We start from the raw sequence: 15,935 nt of genomic DNA, 5'->3' as shown, positions 1-15,935 counted from the left end.
CGGCATTTGTGTAAGTGTATGTATTTAAAATGTATGTATTTGGTTAACAGTATTTTAGCAATGTTAAGTATTCAAAAAGAAACGCAGTAAATTGTGAAAGACTATAACCTAAATAATTATCAACAAAAACAACAATAAAAGCAACATTTTTTCCCCTCTGATCCATAATATAATCATAATTCAATCAAAGCAGTAATAATACTTTTTGATGTGGCTATAATACAATATTGCAATTTATTACCGGGTTTTCTAATGTATCACGGTAAACATGTTTCATCATCATGTAAACAAAAATAAATATTCTTTTATTTTTTTCATATTCTGAGCTTTAACCAAAGTTTATAAAAAAATCTGATGTCAAACCTGGTCAATATTTATTGTTTCGGCGCAGCATTTTACATAAGATAATACTTTGCTTAATGGTCACAGCATTTGACATTTTTAAAATAGTAAACATTAAGAAATAGGTAACAGCTTTTGAAGTTCTTCTATCGGTATGTGATAGCATTTCGTAGACATGAGCTCTCTCATAACATAGTGAAAATGACTTGGAAAATACAGTTTCTTGTACTTCAAACAAAACTTAGAATTTCTAATAGGTAACTAAGAAGCACAATACCAGATTTAATCAAAATACAAAAACGCAAAAACGTCTAAACAACCTGACTGACGAAAATCAAGAAAAAATCAACTTATTTAGTTAAGAAACAATAATTATAATTTCTTATGTCAGTTCATTTACTGCAATTGTTAAATATGTAAAAAAACGGCATATTAATTCAATGCAAGAAACGTAGCACATACTATTGAAAAATAGGTACATAGACAACTTGAACAGAATTAAATGGTCAAAAGGAGCTTAAACATACATGGTAACTTGGCTCGTTTGATAGCAACAACAATGTCATACATCATATTTCTTCAAATAAAATGTACAATATCTGAATAGTAAAAATATGTTGTTTATAACAATTTACGATTAAGATGAAGCAGAAAAGATACACATCGGAATAAAACAGAAAAATTTGTGAAGTAAATTGGACAGACGAATTCACCTTAGGGAGAACATTATTAATAATCATTTGTCTTATGTTGTTTCCCTAAAACACACATTGCGAAATGTCTACACGTTTTATTTGTACTGTAACAATCATTTATTTGATAATAATTTTGTGAATGAATTGTTGTCTTTTATAAAAACCGATTCGATCAAATAACATACTGTCATTATACTATTCGCGTGAAAGCTTTTAAATAAAAGATGTTTCTGGGATCCCTGTGGATTTGTAAGCTGTTGTTTATTTAATAATGTCGGCATTAAATGTAAATTATAAATATGATCCATGAATTCTTCTGAATATTTAAATTAATGCATTTCAAGTTCTACATTTCAACAGTCAAAATTTTAAGACGAGTTCTAATTGAGTATTGCGATCACAGTGCATTTGGAGACATATTGATTTCATATTTAATTATACAACCGTATTAATATATTATAAAAACATCGTTTTAAAACTAAATTCAACACAAACAGAAGGATTATTTGCTTCGAGTTATTAATTAACTTCTCTCGTTTTTTTTTAGGATTCACCAACATGTATGAGTTTGTTTAAAGGAGTTGGAGTAGTAGATTAAATTTGTAGGTAGACAATGAGATTTATTGTATATATTTTTCACACGGAATTTAGTTTGTAAATAAACATCACAAACGTGTTTTAAAAACACATTACTATATAGGACTATTGTAACTTATAAGGTCATTGTAATGAATAGTTCGATATCAATGACCCCCGGGGCGGGGCCAATTTTGACCCCAGGGCTTTAATTTGAACAAACTTGGTAGACACTCAATAGAAGATGTTTCATGCTTAATATCTTAGCTCTAGCTCTTTGGGTTCTTTAAAAGAAAATTTTTTAAGTTTTTACTATATGCATATAGGGAAAATCTATGACCCCCTGGGGCGGGGTCAATTTTGACCCCAGGGCTTTTATTTGAACAAACTTGGTAGACATTCACTAGAAGATGTTTAATGCCAAATATCTAAGCTCTAGCTCTTATGGTTCTTTAAAAAGAAGATTTTTTAAGTTTTTACCATATGCATATAGGGAAAATCAATGACCCCCAGGGGCGGGGCCAATTTTGACCCCAGGGCTTTAATTTGAACAAACTTGGTAGACACTCACTAGAAGATGTTTCATGCTTAATATCTTAGCTCTAGCTCTTTGGGTTCTTTAAAAGAAGATTTTTTAAGTTTTTACTATATGCATATAGGGAAAATCAATGACCCCCTGGGTCGGGGCCAATTTTGACCCCAGGGCTTTTATTTGAACAAACTTGTAAGACATTCACTAGAAGATGTTTCATGCCAAATATCTAAGCTCTAGCTCTTACGGTTCTTTAAAAGAAGATTTTTTAAGTTTTTACTATATGCATATAGGGAAAATCAATGCCCCCCAGGGGCGGGGCCAATTTTGACCCCAGGGCTTTTATTTGAACAGACTTGATAGACACTCACTAGAAGATGTTTCATGCCAAATATCTAAGCTCTAGCTCTTATGGTTTTTTAAAAGAAGATATTTAAAGTTTTTTCTTTTGGTTGCCATGGCAACCAGAGTTCTGCATGGAATTAAATTCTTTGAACAATTTTTAAAGGTGACCACCAAAGGAACATTCCTGTGAAGTTTGGATGAAATTGGCTCAGTGGTTTATGAGGAGATGTCATTTAAAGCAAAAGTTTACGGACGGACGGACGGACGACGGTCGGACGGACGCCGGACGAAAAGCGATCACAAAAGCTCACCCTGTCACTTTGTGACAGGTGAGCTAAAAACACATGAAAGGTTATTGAACAGTTTCTGCCACTTAAAGTGCACCATCACATCACACCATTCACATCATGTATCCTATATCTGTAAGCAATGGACATATACCGGTACCGTTGGCCTGGTGATTAAGGCATCCGCCTTTGGATCGGGATGTAGAAGGTTCGAGCCCCACGGTGAGCGTTAATTGAAGGATGAATGTTTTTCGTGGGACTCTTTCTGAAATGGCCGCTTCGTGAGCCGCGAGGTAGTTAAAATGAATGGTTACCGCTTTCTCTGGCATAGTGGTAGGAGTCGGGAGGTACATGATATGCAAGCAAAAGGTGTCTCATAAGTTAGAAATGACTGGCCCTTTCAGTAGGGATGACACCATAAGAAACAAGACCCTTACCTTTTATACAATTATTCCGTGTTTTTTTTATTTGTTTTTAGTCCTGATACAAAATACTATTACCGTAATTGTTGACGGTATGACAGACCTTCCATTATATCAGTTAAGGACATATATTTTTCTTGTTTTTTTGTCAGAAACCTTAGATAAAATTATTTGCTTTTTAAGTAAAATTATTACCGGACTTGAGTTAAACATGTGACACAAACATGCACACATTCATCCTTTAAGATAATTATAACAAATTAAAATAATAAACTTAAATTGAAGCTGTATAGTGTACAATTTATTTTACAAATGAAGCTACAAGTTGTTAATAAAAAACGTTTCATATCGACATAGGGGGCGTGAGGGATGTTGCACCTATTCAGTATCCCTCATGTACAGACTCAATCAAACCGAGTCTGCAATTCTTATGTTATTTTGTTGTGATTAATGCTTCCGAGGGATCACTTTGTTTCCAGAATTTTGTACTTCACAACAGCAGGTGTCAAGTGCCGTGTGGCAGCCGTAAAAAGTTGCCCCGTACTTCACTTCAGTGTTGTTATATTTTCTGGTCCTTCGGGATCATTGATGCCAACACTATAAAGTGTTGAGAATTGAGTACCGCTCAAGCCGGTGCTAGGGGGCGTGAGGGATGTTGCACCTATTCAGTATCCCTCATGTACAGACTCAATCAAACCGAGTCTGCAATTCTTATGTTATTTTGTTGTGATTAATGCTTCCGAGGGATCACTTTGTTTCCAGAATTTTGTACTTCACAACAGCAGGTGTCAAGTGCCGTGTGGCAGCCGTAAAAAGTTGCCCCGTACTTCACTTCAGTGTTGTTATATTTTCTGGTCCTTCGGGATCATTGATGCCAACACTATAAAGTGTTGAGAATTGAGTACCGCTCAAGCCGGTGCTAGGGGGCGTGAGGGATGTTGCACCTATTCAGTATCCCTCATTTACAGATTCAATCAAACCGAGTCTGCAATTCTTATGTTATTTTGTTGTGATTAATGCTTCCGAGGGATCACTTTGTTTCCAGAATTTTCCTTTCATATTTTGGTGTTCAGAAAACAAAACTACTTTTTTTGCACAATCCTTTCCCTACTTTCTATATGCATTAGAATACCACTCTTTGGGTCATTCGAACAGCAAGAGAAAAGCAACAAACATGGCATAACTTTAGAAGCAGTCCTTATTATTTAGCAGTATATTTCCGCGGCAGTAAATAACGGTTGTCAGTTACTTTAATACATTATTTCTTTTAGACAGACGGCAAAATATTTATCATATTTATAAAATGCAGCTTAAACAACAATTGAATGCACTTGTTCTAATGCTTGCTGAACTAGCCTTCTTTAAGAATACCCTTCTTATAAAACTAACTAGTCAAACAAACACAAAATGCACATGGTGTTGTCATTTCAAAACTTCTATTTGATCAACGGTACAACTCTCTATCATAATTCATTGTTATTTTACTGCTGCTATGTAAAGTTTAGAATGATTGGAAAAAACATGAAACCATTAGACCATATGAATCACTAAACACTGTGATTTATCATTACAAGATTTATTTGGTTCAAATCATATACGTCTAGCTATTGACAACTGCATTTGCGACCAGATACGGTTTGAAATGTGGTAAAAAGTGCTAGAAGAATTATTTTCTCCAAATAAAAAAGTCATATCATAATAAATGTTTACTTAAACTAAACTTTAGATATTCCAACGATAAAATTCCTTGAATAGAAGCATCGTTTAAGAATAAATTCAAGATTATTATGTATGCATTTTCGAAATATTCATCAGAAAGTTATACTTACCATACACATGACACATATTACGCATCACTCATGCCAAACGTAAGTAATTGTTTTATGATGTAGGTGGATCTGTTGGAAGTACATCAATGACTGACATATATTGATGCTAATAAACTTGGTTTCAGTTTTTTATCATTTATTGTAGCTGATAATGCCGAGACCTCTTTGCACAAACTGATTAATACTGTAAATAGACAATGACATAAAATGGTGCGTGTTTTACATATTTGACGTTCTTTATCAATAATAAAACATGATTCTTGAGTCCGGTCTGTTTTATCTATTGTTGGCCCAGTGATGTAGACGTCTTCCTCTCAACCCAGTGATAATTGGTTCGAGCCAAATGACACAAAAAAAAAACACATAAACAAAGTGCTGGAATGTTTCATATTTTTTTTTAGAGAAAAGCTTAACAGTCAATATATTTCATTTGTTTGCATGCTATTGTCTCATTTCAACAAGCACCGTTTGAGTTTTAATGAATCAAAATCAAACTTTCAAACAAATTAGTTTTAAAATGTATGTCGACGCTGATAATGTTTTTTGTGCAATTTCCTATGATTTTATGGGAAATACTGACTGATTGCCTAAATTGTCAGGAACTGTTTCCTGGATTTCTGAAACAACGATATATAAATATAATGAACATCAAAGCTTAATTAGAACTTGACACGCACATTGTGTATTCTCGGCAAATGAATCTTTTATTGAAATATAAAAGTCTTAAAGCATCCAGACTAATTTTCGTGCACCGGAATACTGGGATAAAAGCTTCTTTTCAATTTTTAAAATAATTAATAATTTTGAGAAAGTTAACTTAAACTTAACATATATTCAAGCATATTTTTTTTTTAATATTGAAGAAATATTTATCTAAGTTTTTCACCATCTCCAACTCAAATCCCGTCCTGGAAGCCCGAATCTGTAATCGCTAAAACAATAAACTTCAGTACCAATATCTGATGATTACGAGTATCCAAATAAGTTTCAAACAATCGGGTGTGAATAAAAAAAAGGACACAATCTAGAATAGCGCATCCCAGAACTAAATGTGTTCGCATATGCTTTTATTCTTTTGCTAAGTATTATTTTGAATTTGTTGTAGTTTAAGAAAAGAAAAGTAATACAGTGGGTGTGTTGGGCAGCATCACTCAATGAGCATGTATGATAATATTGTTTTCTTCCGGTGTTCACTTCTCTGAATTGGTTCGGTGTTTGCATACATTAACCTGTAGGTATCATAAAATTTTAGGAAATGTGTCCTTAAGAAGTACTGTGTTTTTTTTCTTCCTTATAAATTTTATCAAAATTTTCATAAACAAATTACAGCTTGAGTGCTTGATTAGTTAGCGCTGTCATGAACTGAAGGGTAATAAACAAAAGAGAGCATTTCGTATTCTTGTTCCAATAGTAGCTGTTTTTATGCTTGATAAAACAATAGTTGACCTGAATCAAATGACAAAAGTCAGTAAAATCCAACTTTTAATGAATTCCTGAAGATTTCTTTATATAGTACAATGATACATCACTCTATAAAATATACTTCGGGACATATTTTGTGTGGACAATATGTGGCTATAATTTGTAAGAAAAAGTAACTTCCTCTTGCACAACCCATTTTTTTCATCATACAAATTGTAACTCGTTTGATAGTTCGAAATAGTTTGCCTTCATCTAAACCAAGAAAAACCTGGACAGCATAACGAATGTGTCAACTATTGAAATAAAGTTATTGCTGCTCATTGAGCAACTTATTCATACATACATTAATAAATATATTTGACCTCATCTATGAAAAACATCTGTGAAAGATACACTTTGCTGAGATACAAGAAACAAGAAAAAAATGTACATTTGTATATCAAAAATGAAAATGGTATAAAGCCATGCATGTGTTGGTTTTAAGGAAAATATTTCATTAGCAAATTTAAGTGCACAGTAAATTTTAAATGTAAGGAAGACAACTTAAAGCTAACACGTGAAGCGACGTAAATAGTTTCCACTATAGAATTAATGTAATTGACATTAATACAAAGATCAAAATCTGTAACGTTGAAGCTCTTATTAAGCTAGATGAACATAACATCCCAATTTCCCGTCGATTTTTACACAAGCATTTTGCTAATTTTCAAATCTTTGTAATTGAGTAATCATTGCTAATAACATCACAATTTAAATTTAAGATGCAATATATTTCTCAGAACATTGCAAATGCTTTCAACGAGCAATTTGCCGACTTAATAACAGAATAAAGAATCATCATTTTAACTACTTTCTTGGAAAAAAAAGATTGACGTTATTTACAGATAAAAATGACAATAATTATAGGACTAGGGTGAATCTTTTTTCATTCTAATTTTGATAAGGGAAGTTGCAAGTTAAATCGTTGAAGAAGTTCTACTAAAAATGCAACCTTTGATAAATTATTTACAAACAAAAACGGTTTTGAAAGAAGACGGTTACAAATTATGTAAAGAAACATAATGCTTTATTTATTTGATGTGTAAACAAATGTATGTGAATTATCACGTTAAAATCATTAGACTGATATAGTTCATGTACCTTCTATTTATCATTACTTTTGATTTTGACACAAGGCTCGTGAGGTAAAGGCAAGCAGAACTGTCATGTTGTTATGGTATCAGTTTCGCCAACGTTGACATTGTTAAAATGTTCTATTACAAAATATCATAATTATGTGGAAAAAAAACCAGAATAACACACAAAATAAACAGCAAACAAAAAAACAACAAAAATAGAAACTCATGGCTCATTTTTAATGTTACACAGTATTGAAACTATTACATTCACAAAACATCTTGTCATGGTGTAATTATGCTGCTCTACTTGTTATTGTATTGATTTCAATACATATTTGTTGTACAGAACGAGAACTGAAAATATAACTAATTACTTTCGGTAATTTTGGTATAAAGATTGCTGTGTCTATGTGGATTTGTTACGATCAACGGATGATATAATGAGCCAAAATAAATCGAAAATGGACTTGCAAAAGAGATCATTTAAAATGAATCATCAGCAAGAATTTACTGATAACATTTTTATTTGTTCAACGTTGAGCAAGGAATGTACCTACATCCGAAGTAAATATTTAATCAAATCAGTCTTACAAAATTTGTTAAAAAAATAGATTCCTTTTCCCTTATAAAATAAATTTTGTCACAAAACTGTCCAAAAATGATTATACGAGGGGTGTTCGGGAAGATTTAGGTCTTTTGCTGTAGTTTCATAAATAATAGGAATTGTATCGACTCACTTTTCGACGTAATCTCCATTCACAGCGATACATTGTCCCCTTTATCGTACGTGTCCTCGTACCAGATGTTGTCTAATGACGAAACTATTCTCTTGGTTTCAATTTGTAATTCCAACCCGGACTCAAAGCGTCGACCACGCAGCTGTGCTTTGATTTCCGGAAAAACTCGGAAATCCATCGGAGCGAGATGCGGGCTACATGGTGGATGCTCTAGCGTCTCGAATCCCAGGAGGCTGATTTCCATTGTCGAATTATTATAGTTTTTATGTATTAGGTTATTGAGAAAAACTAGTGGTGACAATAAGAAAAGGACAATCGAACAAAAAGTTTTTAAGGGAATGTAATAATGCAAAATTAAAAATAAAACATCTTAAATTTTTTGAAACATTGTTTTGGACATACCTGGATTTCTGTTCGTCCATCGCTTGAAGACATTGCGGAAAGAGGCGTTGTGAACGAACATGATGGACCATTAAATGCCAATAATGAGTGATATATTTGCTTTTTTCAAGGCAAGTTATCACGATGTTTGATCGGATCCATGAGGTGATTTTTACGTCCGCACCGAAAGGGATCAGTAAGTATTAAACAGCGACATCTGTCGTAAAAAAACGCACTACAAAAGTTGGTTCCCCGCTTCGTTTTTTGATAACGTCAACATTGTTATGAAGACGATTTTGTTTCAATGAGTCAATGTTAAACAGAATTTTATACTGCGAATGATGTTTCGATTGCTTTGATTAAATGTTCAACATTTTATTACAAATGAATTAACACATATTCGGTAGCGTCCATACACTGAATACGCTAATGTTGATTTTAATGTGTGACTTTGAACTAAAATGTATTAAATACTTATTTTAAGGGAAATCATACCAATTTTTAGAATGAAAAAAGAAAAACGTGTATAAAAATAACATTAACGTAAAACATTTAGATATATTTCAAAATACCTTTATAGTTATAAAGATACGAAATACACTAAGTCTTGAAAATAACCAAAATCTAACATCAAATTCACTATCGCAAAAGTAAAAACGGAAATTGGAATTGGAACTGGCGCATAATTCCTTCCATATACAGATAGTTCTGAATACTGATGACCTTGCAATTTGTAATCCACTGGGTACCCACACCAAGAAACATAAATTAACACACTTTTATTACCATCTTGCAAACATACCACCTCAATAAAGGTCGCAAAATTTGATTAATACAGTTGTTAAGTCATTGCAAAGACATCTGATGTCAGGGAAAATAATGCATTAAATATTCTCCTCAAATATTTCATTTCTGTAGTAAATAGGATGTCTGCTGAGGGCATGAAAGTTGAAGGTGTTTTTCAAAAGGTTTGTGGCGCATTAGTGCTTGTTCCAGCAGACACACTAGCTTCTAACTGGCTAGGTCAGTTTAAAAAAGGTGTTGACTTTGCTTTTAAAAATTGCCGAATGTGTAAAATAGCTGCAGTAGATGTTAAAAACAAGCTTCTAGACCATAATTTACAATTACGAACAGATGAAAGTCATAAAGCTAGATGCACAGCACTCTTATCATAGGTGCCCGACAGTATTGGGAGTAAAATATGGGGGATAAATTGAAGTAGTTGTCTATTAGATTTGTCGAACTTTTCCATTGCTACTTGCCTTGTTCAAGATTCCATGCACATTTTACTTGAGGGTATAATTCCGGGTGACCTATCTTGTCTTCTTTACTACCTTGTCCACAAAAAAGTTGATAACACTACAGTGGCTCAACAGCAAGCTTAAAGCATTTCCTTATTCTTACTTACATGCAAGTTGTAAGTCTGAGACTTCATTTTCTAAATCAAGTTTAGGTGAGAGCACCATTGTAAAACAGTCTTCTTCATCAATGCTTACTCTGTGTCAGATTGTTCTTGGACCTAAAGTTCCAGAAAATGACCAACACTGGATGAACTTTCTTAGGCTTACTCAAGTCCTTCTATTGTGTACTAGTTCATATTGCCATAGAGAAAATCCAACAATTTTACTGATTATTCTTGGCATTTACTTATCAACAAGCAAAGAATTGTTTCCAAAATCTTCATTCATTCCCAAAAAAAAACATTTTGCAACTCATTTCCCTAGGCAAATGTTGTTGTTGAGACCACTGCGACATCACTGGTGTATGCGGTTTGCGGGAAAGCATGGCTTCTTCAAAAACAAAAACAAAACTTAAAAATTTCAAGAATGTTCCCTATTCACTTAGTAAACATCATCAACTCTACATGTGTTTGTAACAGTCTGGTTCACTTAGTGAAAGATCAAACAATTTATTGTATGATAGAGATGAAGTTGCAGATGGTGAAGAGTTTGATTTTATATCCAAGTACCCTGAAATGAGAGAAGAATTAATTATCACTGTTCAATTAATGCAGAGGAACAATGTATATTGTACAGGACAAATTTTGTTACTATTCATGGATTGCAGTATCAAGTTGGTTGTTGCATAGTCACTGATTACATTGATGATACTCCAGAGTTTGGTATTCTAAGAGATATTGTCATAGTTAAGAAAGACAATTTTTTTTGTTCTTGAACAAACACAGTCCCCAGCTTTTTTCATTCAGCACATTCTCCATTACACTTTGTATCAAACTGGAAATTTGAAGATTAGACCATTTACTGCTCTCAAATTTAAATGGCCTTTAAGTCGATACAGGTATGAAGAAATGCTTGTAGTAATGAACAGAAACAGTCATACTTGTGAATTTTTTTAAACAAGCAAACAGTCATACTTGTGATTTTTTTTAAACAAGCAATAAGTTGTTATTCACTCAAAACTATGGTGGCTCCTCGCTAATTAGTGAGTTTTTGCTTCAGGCCCCCGCCATTTTAATTTTGTTAATTCTTGACTTTTCGTTTGGTGGGGTTGCGGGGCGAAAACACATAAATAAGCGGGAGGCGGTGCGAAGTTTTATTTATTTATTTCTCTCCTTAGAATTATTCAATTTGACAAGTGTTTTTGCAGAGGTTCCGACAACTTTAGAAATTAAATAATTCATTTAAGGCCCATTATGCCTACGAAAAACTTTATATTAATATTTTATTTTCCAAAAGCTTGTTAAATACTGTTGGTGTATTTTTATAGTTATAGATTATCATACATTTTACCGTACAATACGGGAATATATTTGCTTGAAAATTCATATTGGACGATTGGTTAGATTTAAATGTATTAGATATATTATAATAATATCCAAAATGCTACTCATTGACAAATTACCTGGACAATATTTTTCATCCGTTGTTTTTTTAGATTAAAAGTCAAAATAATACTTTGTTTACAGTTTTTTACTCATTAACATTTATCGCTACTTTCTTCAGATAATGTCGAGTTATCAGTTAACAGGTCCCCAAGAGCTAGATATTCCGGTCTGTACCGACAGCCGGTGTTTGATAGTTTTTCTTGCATATTACAAATTAATGGTATTTTGAGAAGAAATAATAATTTTTCGTGCATATTACAAAGTAATGGTATTTTGAAAAGAAATAATAATAACTATTACTTTCATTTTTCACTTTTTTCTTTTAGTAACGTATGAATTTAGAACTTCATAACGGCAAAATGACGTCATCTTAAAAATGCAATTCATTCATAAAAGGTGCGTGTGAATAACGTCCTTTAAAACTCGACTTGTCTTACATTGGTGCTGTAAGACAGGTTTTCCTAGCACTGATGTAGACAGTAGATAACCCTGTGTCATATGCAAGAAAACTGCTATATTGCCTATCATCAGATAATTGATAGTTCTTGCTACAATTACATACAGTGTACATGTATTGAACATAATGATAAATATATATAATATCCAGAAGTTATTGTTTGCATGTAAAGATATATAAATCAATTTTCAACTATTTCTATGAAATGAAAATTCCCTTGACTGTGAAGAGCCTCAAGATGTTATTGATGAGAAGTCCTGTATAGATTGTTGTTTTATGAATGCAAAGTATCTTATAATAAACTATTTTTCAGAAGTTCATTACAGTTATACATAGAGGCTGATCATTCTATAGCCTGTAGAGCCACTTGAGATGCCGGTATTCAAAGTAACTAACAAAGAACGCTATCTAAAGAGCTTAATTGCAGAAAACTTAACCAACTTAAAATGTTATGGTAAGTACTTGTTTATCAAAGGTTATCCTTGACTAGTATTTAAAGCCCCTACATAATTATCTGGATTTAATTAGGGATCAGTTGTTTATAATATTTTTTCATTATGCACATTTTACACACAAGACTTATTTTGATAAATTGGCAACAATATCCTGCATTGCAAGTTAGTTTAAAGAAAACAAATAGAGCTGTGAATCATTCTGTCGCATGAGCGATTTTCTGATAAAAAATACAAATGCCTAATAGTGATACTGTTTTATAAATGAAGACTCATTTGACCAATCTCTGGCTTATTGTTTATACCAGGTTACAGTATAAGTTACTCCTGTTCTTCATTAACCAAAAGTCAGAAAAAACGGCATAACAGTAAAATCAGATGTTGACCAAAAGCCACGCACTATTTTGTTTCGTACTCAGTCAATAAAGCTTAACTTATTGCTTTTGCCCATAATATTTTCTTACTGAGGAAAAAATATTTATATAATTTTTTAATCGGGATGTATTTTTCGGGTCTTTTTGTTGGAGGGGAAACAAACACTATTTTGTTTTAAGGTTTATCAGTACAATGTACATGTTATTGCCAAGTTACATTAAAGAGCCACTCATTTTACACAGTTTGTTCATTTATATCATTTATAACATTTTTAAATTCTTGTTAGTTATAAATTGTTCTTAATTACTTAAATTATAAAACCGTATCTTCCATATTTGGTAGGTGGGTATTTTTAATGGTCCTCTTTTGTTGAGTTAGAGGTCACGGTAGCTGGTATATAAAAGAAATAACAGATCCATTTTGAAATTATGGCTTCAAAAAATTGGAGATTAAAACAGACCCACACATATGCACTGCTGTTTTGGAATCAGATGGGACAGAAATAGAGGATGATGAGGTTCTAAATGAGTTCAACAAGGACATGCTAATGCTATTATCACCTGGTGAATTATGGGGTAGCCATGAATTGCCAATGCTAACAATGGATCAACCAAATTCTGACATGCTACTGGAACAGACAGAAAACAAAGAAAATCTTGGTATAAACAGCCTAACAGTTCCAAAAAGTAAGTTAATTGATCATTTGGATTATTTACGTCGTTTAAACTAACATTCAATTTCTTTGGATTAGTGATTAACATTAATGGTCATAGGTAATGAATAATTATAGTTTACAAACAACTGGTCTAATTTTATTATCCATAACTGCATTGTAAGTATTCTGATGTGCAATGTGAAGTCATCATGTCTCCTTTGTTTTTACATTTCAGAAGCTGCTGATTTACCACACTTTTCTTCGTTAATTACAACACATTTGAATGACGGAAATGTTGAGCTGATATGGAACAAATTATTCACTGAAACAGCCAATTTCTATTTTGACAAACTAATTGACAGCCATCAGTACCAAGTAATTGGAGAAAAAATTATAGTAAGTTTCCATGTATAAAGATGGAAACCGGTGCTCAACCCTGGATAAGTACATTTATACATCACCAAGTGATTAATCACTTCATTTACATAGATTTATATAAAACTATAAAACTTGTCTTAAGCATCATTTTGCCCGAAGCAACAATGCCCTAGGCTTATACATATACTGTGACAGACAGAGAAGCGTGGGGAAATAAGTGTCCTTTGGACACACATTTCTAGTTAAAAAGTGAGAAATCAAAATTCATATTTGTTACTGATTATGATACACAAATCTGAGGGCAGTCAGACAGGAACTTTTCCTGATTCATTGTCTAAATCTTAGTAACATTATTGTACAGTTTACTAAATGGGTTTTCATGATCTAATTATTACATAATCACTATCAAGCATTGAGACTCAAGTGTTGTTTTCCCTCTAATTTGGGAATGGTGCCAGTACCGATTTGAGAAAAATCCATCGGTATGATTTAAATTGGGAATTTTACATATTAAGATACAAAATATTCTTTATCCAGGCATGAAAGTTATGCATAGTAAACACTTTAAAATATGATAAACAAGATCAACAAGGAAAGGCGGCGTTCAATGAACGTAACCCCCATACGACCTAGTAACAAGAACCAGTGGCAAGAAGCCCAAGGCGGACCCCAAACAAAAACAGGACAGGGCACAAGAAAGCACGAACAGGCTCATCACCAAATTAATAAATAATTTGTAACTGATAAGAAATTCATAAAAAACAAATAAATGATTGAATAATAGGCCCACAAATTCAAAGGGCACAGATGAAGGGGACAGGAAACCTGGGGAAGGGGGGGGGGCGGGCGGTTTAAACAAAGAAATAAAAACTAGGGGCAAAGGGGAAGATACTTATTGTAGACGAGAAAACAACAAGGGACACAAGCAAAAGTGGAACCAAAACAGTATGAAACAACATAGACATACATCTGAGGAACATAGAGGGGCGCCGCCTTGGAACGGTCAGCAGCATAACAATGACTGCTGGGGAGTTTAATCCGGTTAATGGTGCACCAAACCGCGCTTTAGCCCCACCATGTTCATATTAACGAGACTGTGTAAATAAAATGAATCCCCACCAAGTGAAATTCAAACAGTTGTTATGGTTACAAAATGTTAAATAAGTAAAACACCAAAATGATCATGTAGAAAATATAAAGTAAACCCAATGTACTCAATGTCCTAAAGGAAGACATAGCAACAAGAAAATTGAAAATTGAATCAAGATTACGATTGTAAAATTTAGTAAAATATTTCCGTAATTTTATATATGATGGCGGTAAACCTGTTTTAGAAGCTTGCTGGTAATAAAAATATTCCGCTCGTTGAAATCCTTTCCGGAAGTTGCTACAAGCTCTAGCGAATCTAAATAACTGAGGAACATATAATAGATAAAAACAGAATCCTATAGTACCGTATGGTAAAGGTTCCGGGAGTTAACGAAGGCTGACGAGCGTACCGGAAGCAGTAGTTCCGAGCATACCGGAACTAGTGAGGTTAGTCCGGAATTGAGTTATACGACGCCATATTGGTAGATAGAAATAAGCTGTTATTATCTGGCAGATACTGTCCCAACTACAGACCATCCAAGGAAGGTTATTGCTTTGATTGTATTTACAACCCTTTGTAATCAATCTGCATAGGTTCTATATTGGTGGCAGCGGTTTTTTATTACGAATTCCGCCCCGGAAAATCGTCGCTACCTTAAAAAAAAATCCGTTATTGTAAGAATTTGCCCTCAAATTCTGCACTTATAGAACGAAGTTTACCTAAATTCTTGGTTTCGTTCATAGTAGTCCAATCTACTTGAACGATTTAAACTGGAATTTTTATTGGAATCTTCGTACTTGAGCAGGAATTGCCATATAATTCCGCTTGATTTGTCTGAAAAGTTTATTTTTCGGATTTACTTTTTATACTGCTGCCACTGGTAAAGTTATCTATAAGGTAATTTGAATCCCTCGTTCCAGTGTATCCTTTTTGCTATTTATTCAAATAGCGGTAGATATTATAGTTTGAATTGAACCCTTTCAATGTAGAGAAATAG

The sequence above is a fragment of the Ruditapes philippinarum genome, unplaced genomic scaffold, assembly GCF_026571515.1.
Source record: "Ruditapes philippinarum isolate M1 unplaced genomic scaffold, ASM2657151v2 ctg14204_1_1_1_1, whole genome shotgun sequence".
Lineage (NCBI taxonomy): Eukaryota > Metazoa > Mollusca > Bivalvia > Venerida > Veneridae > Ruditapes > Ruditapes philippinarum.
This window is presented reverse-complemented; position numbering follows the sequence as displayed.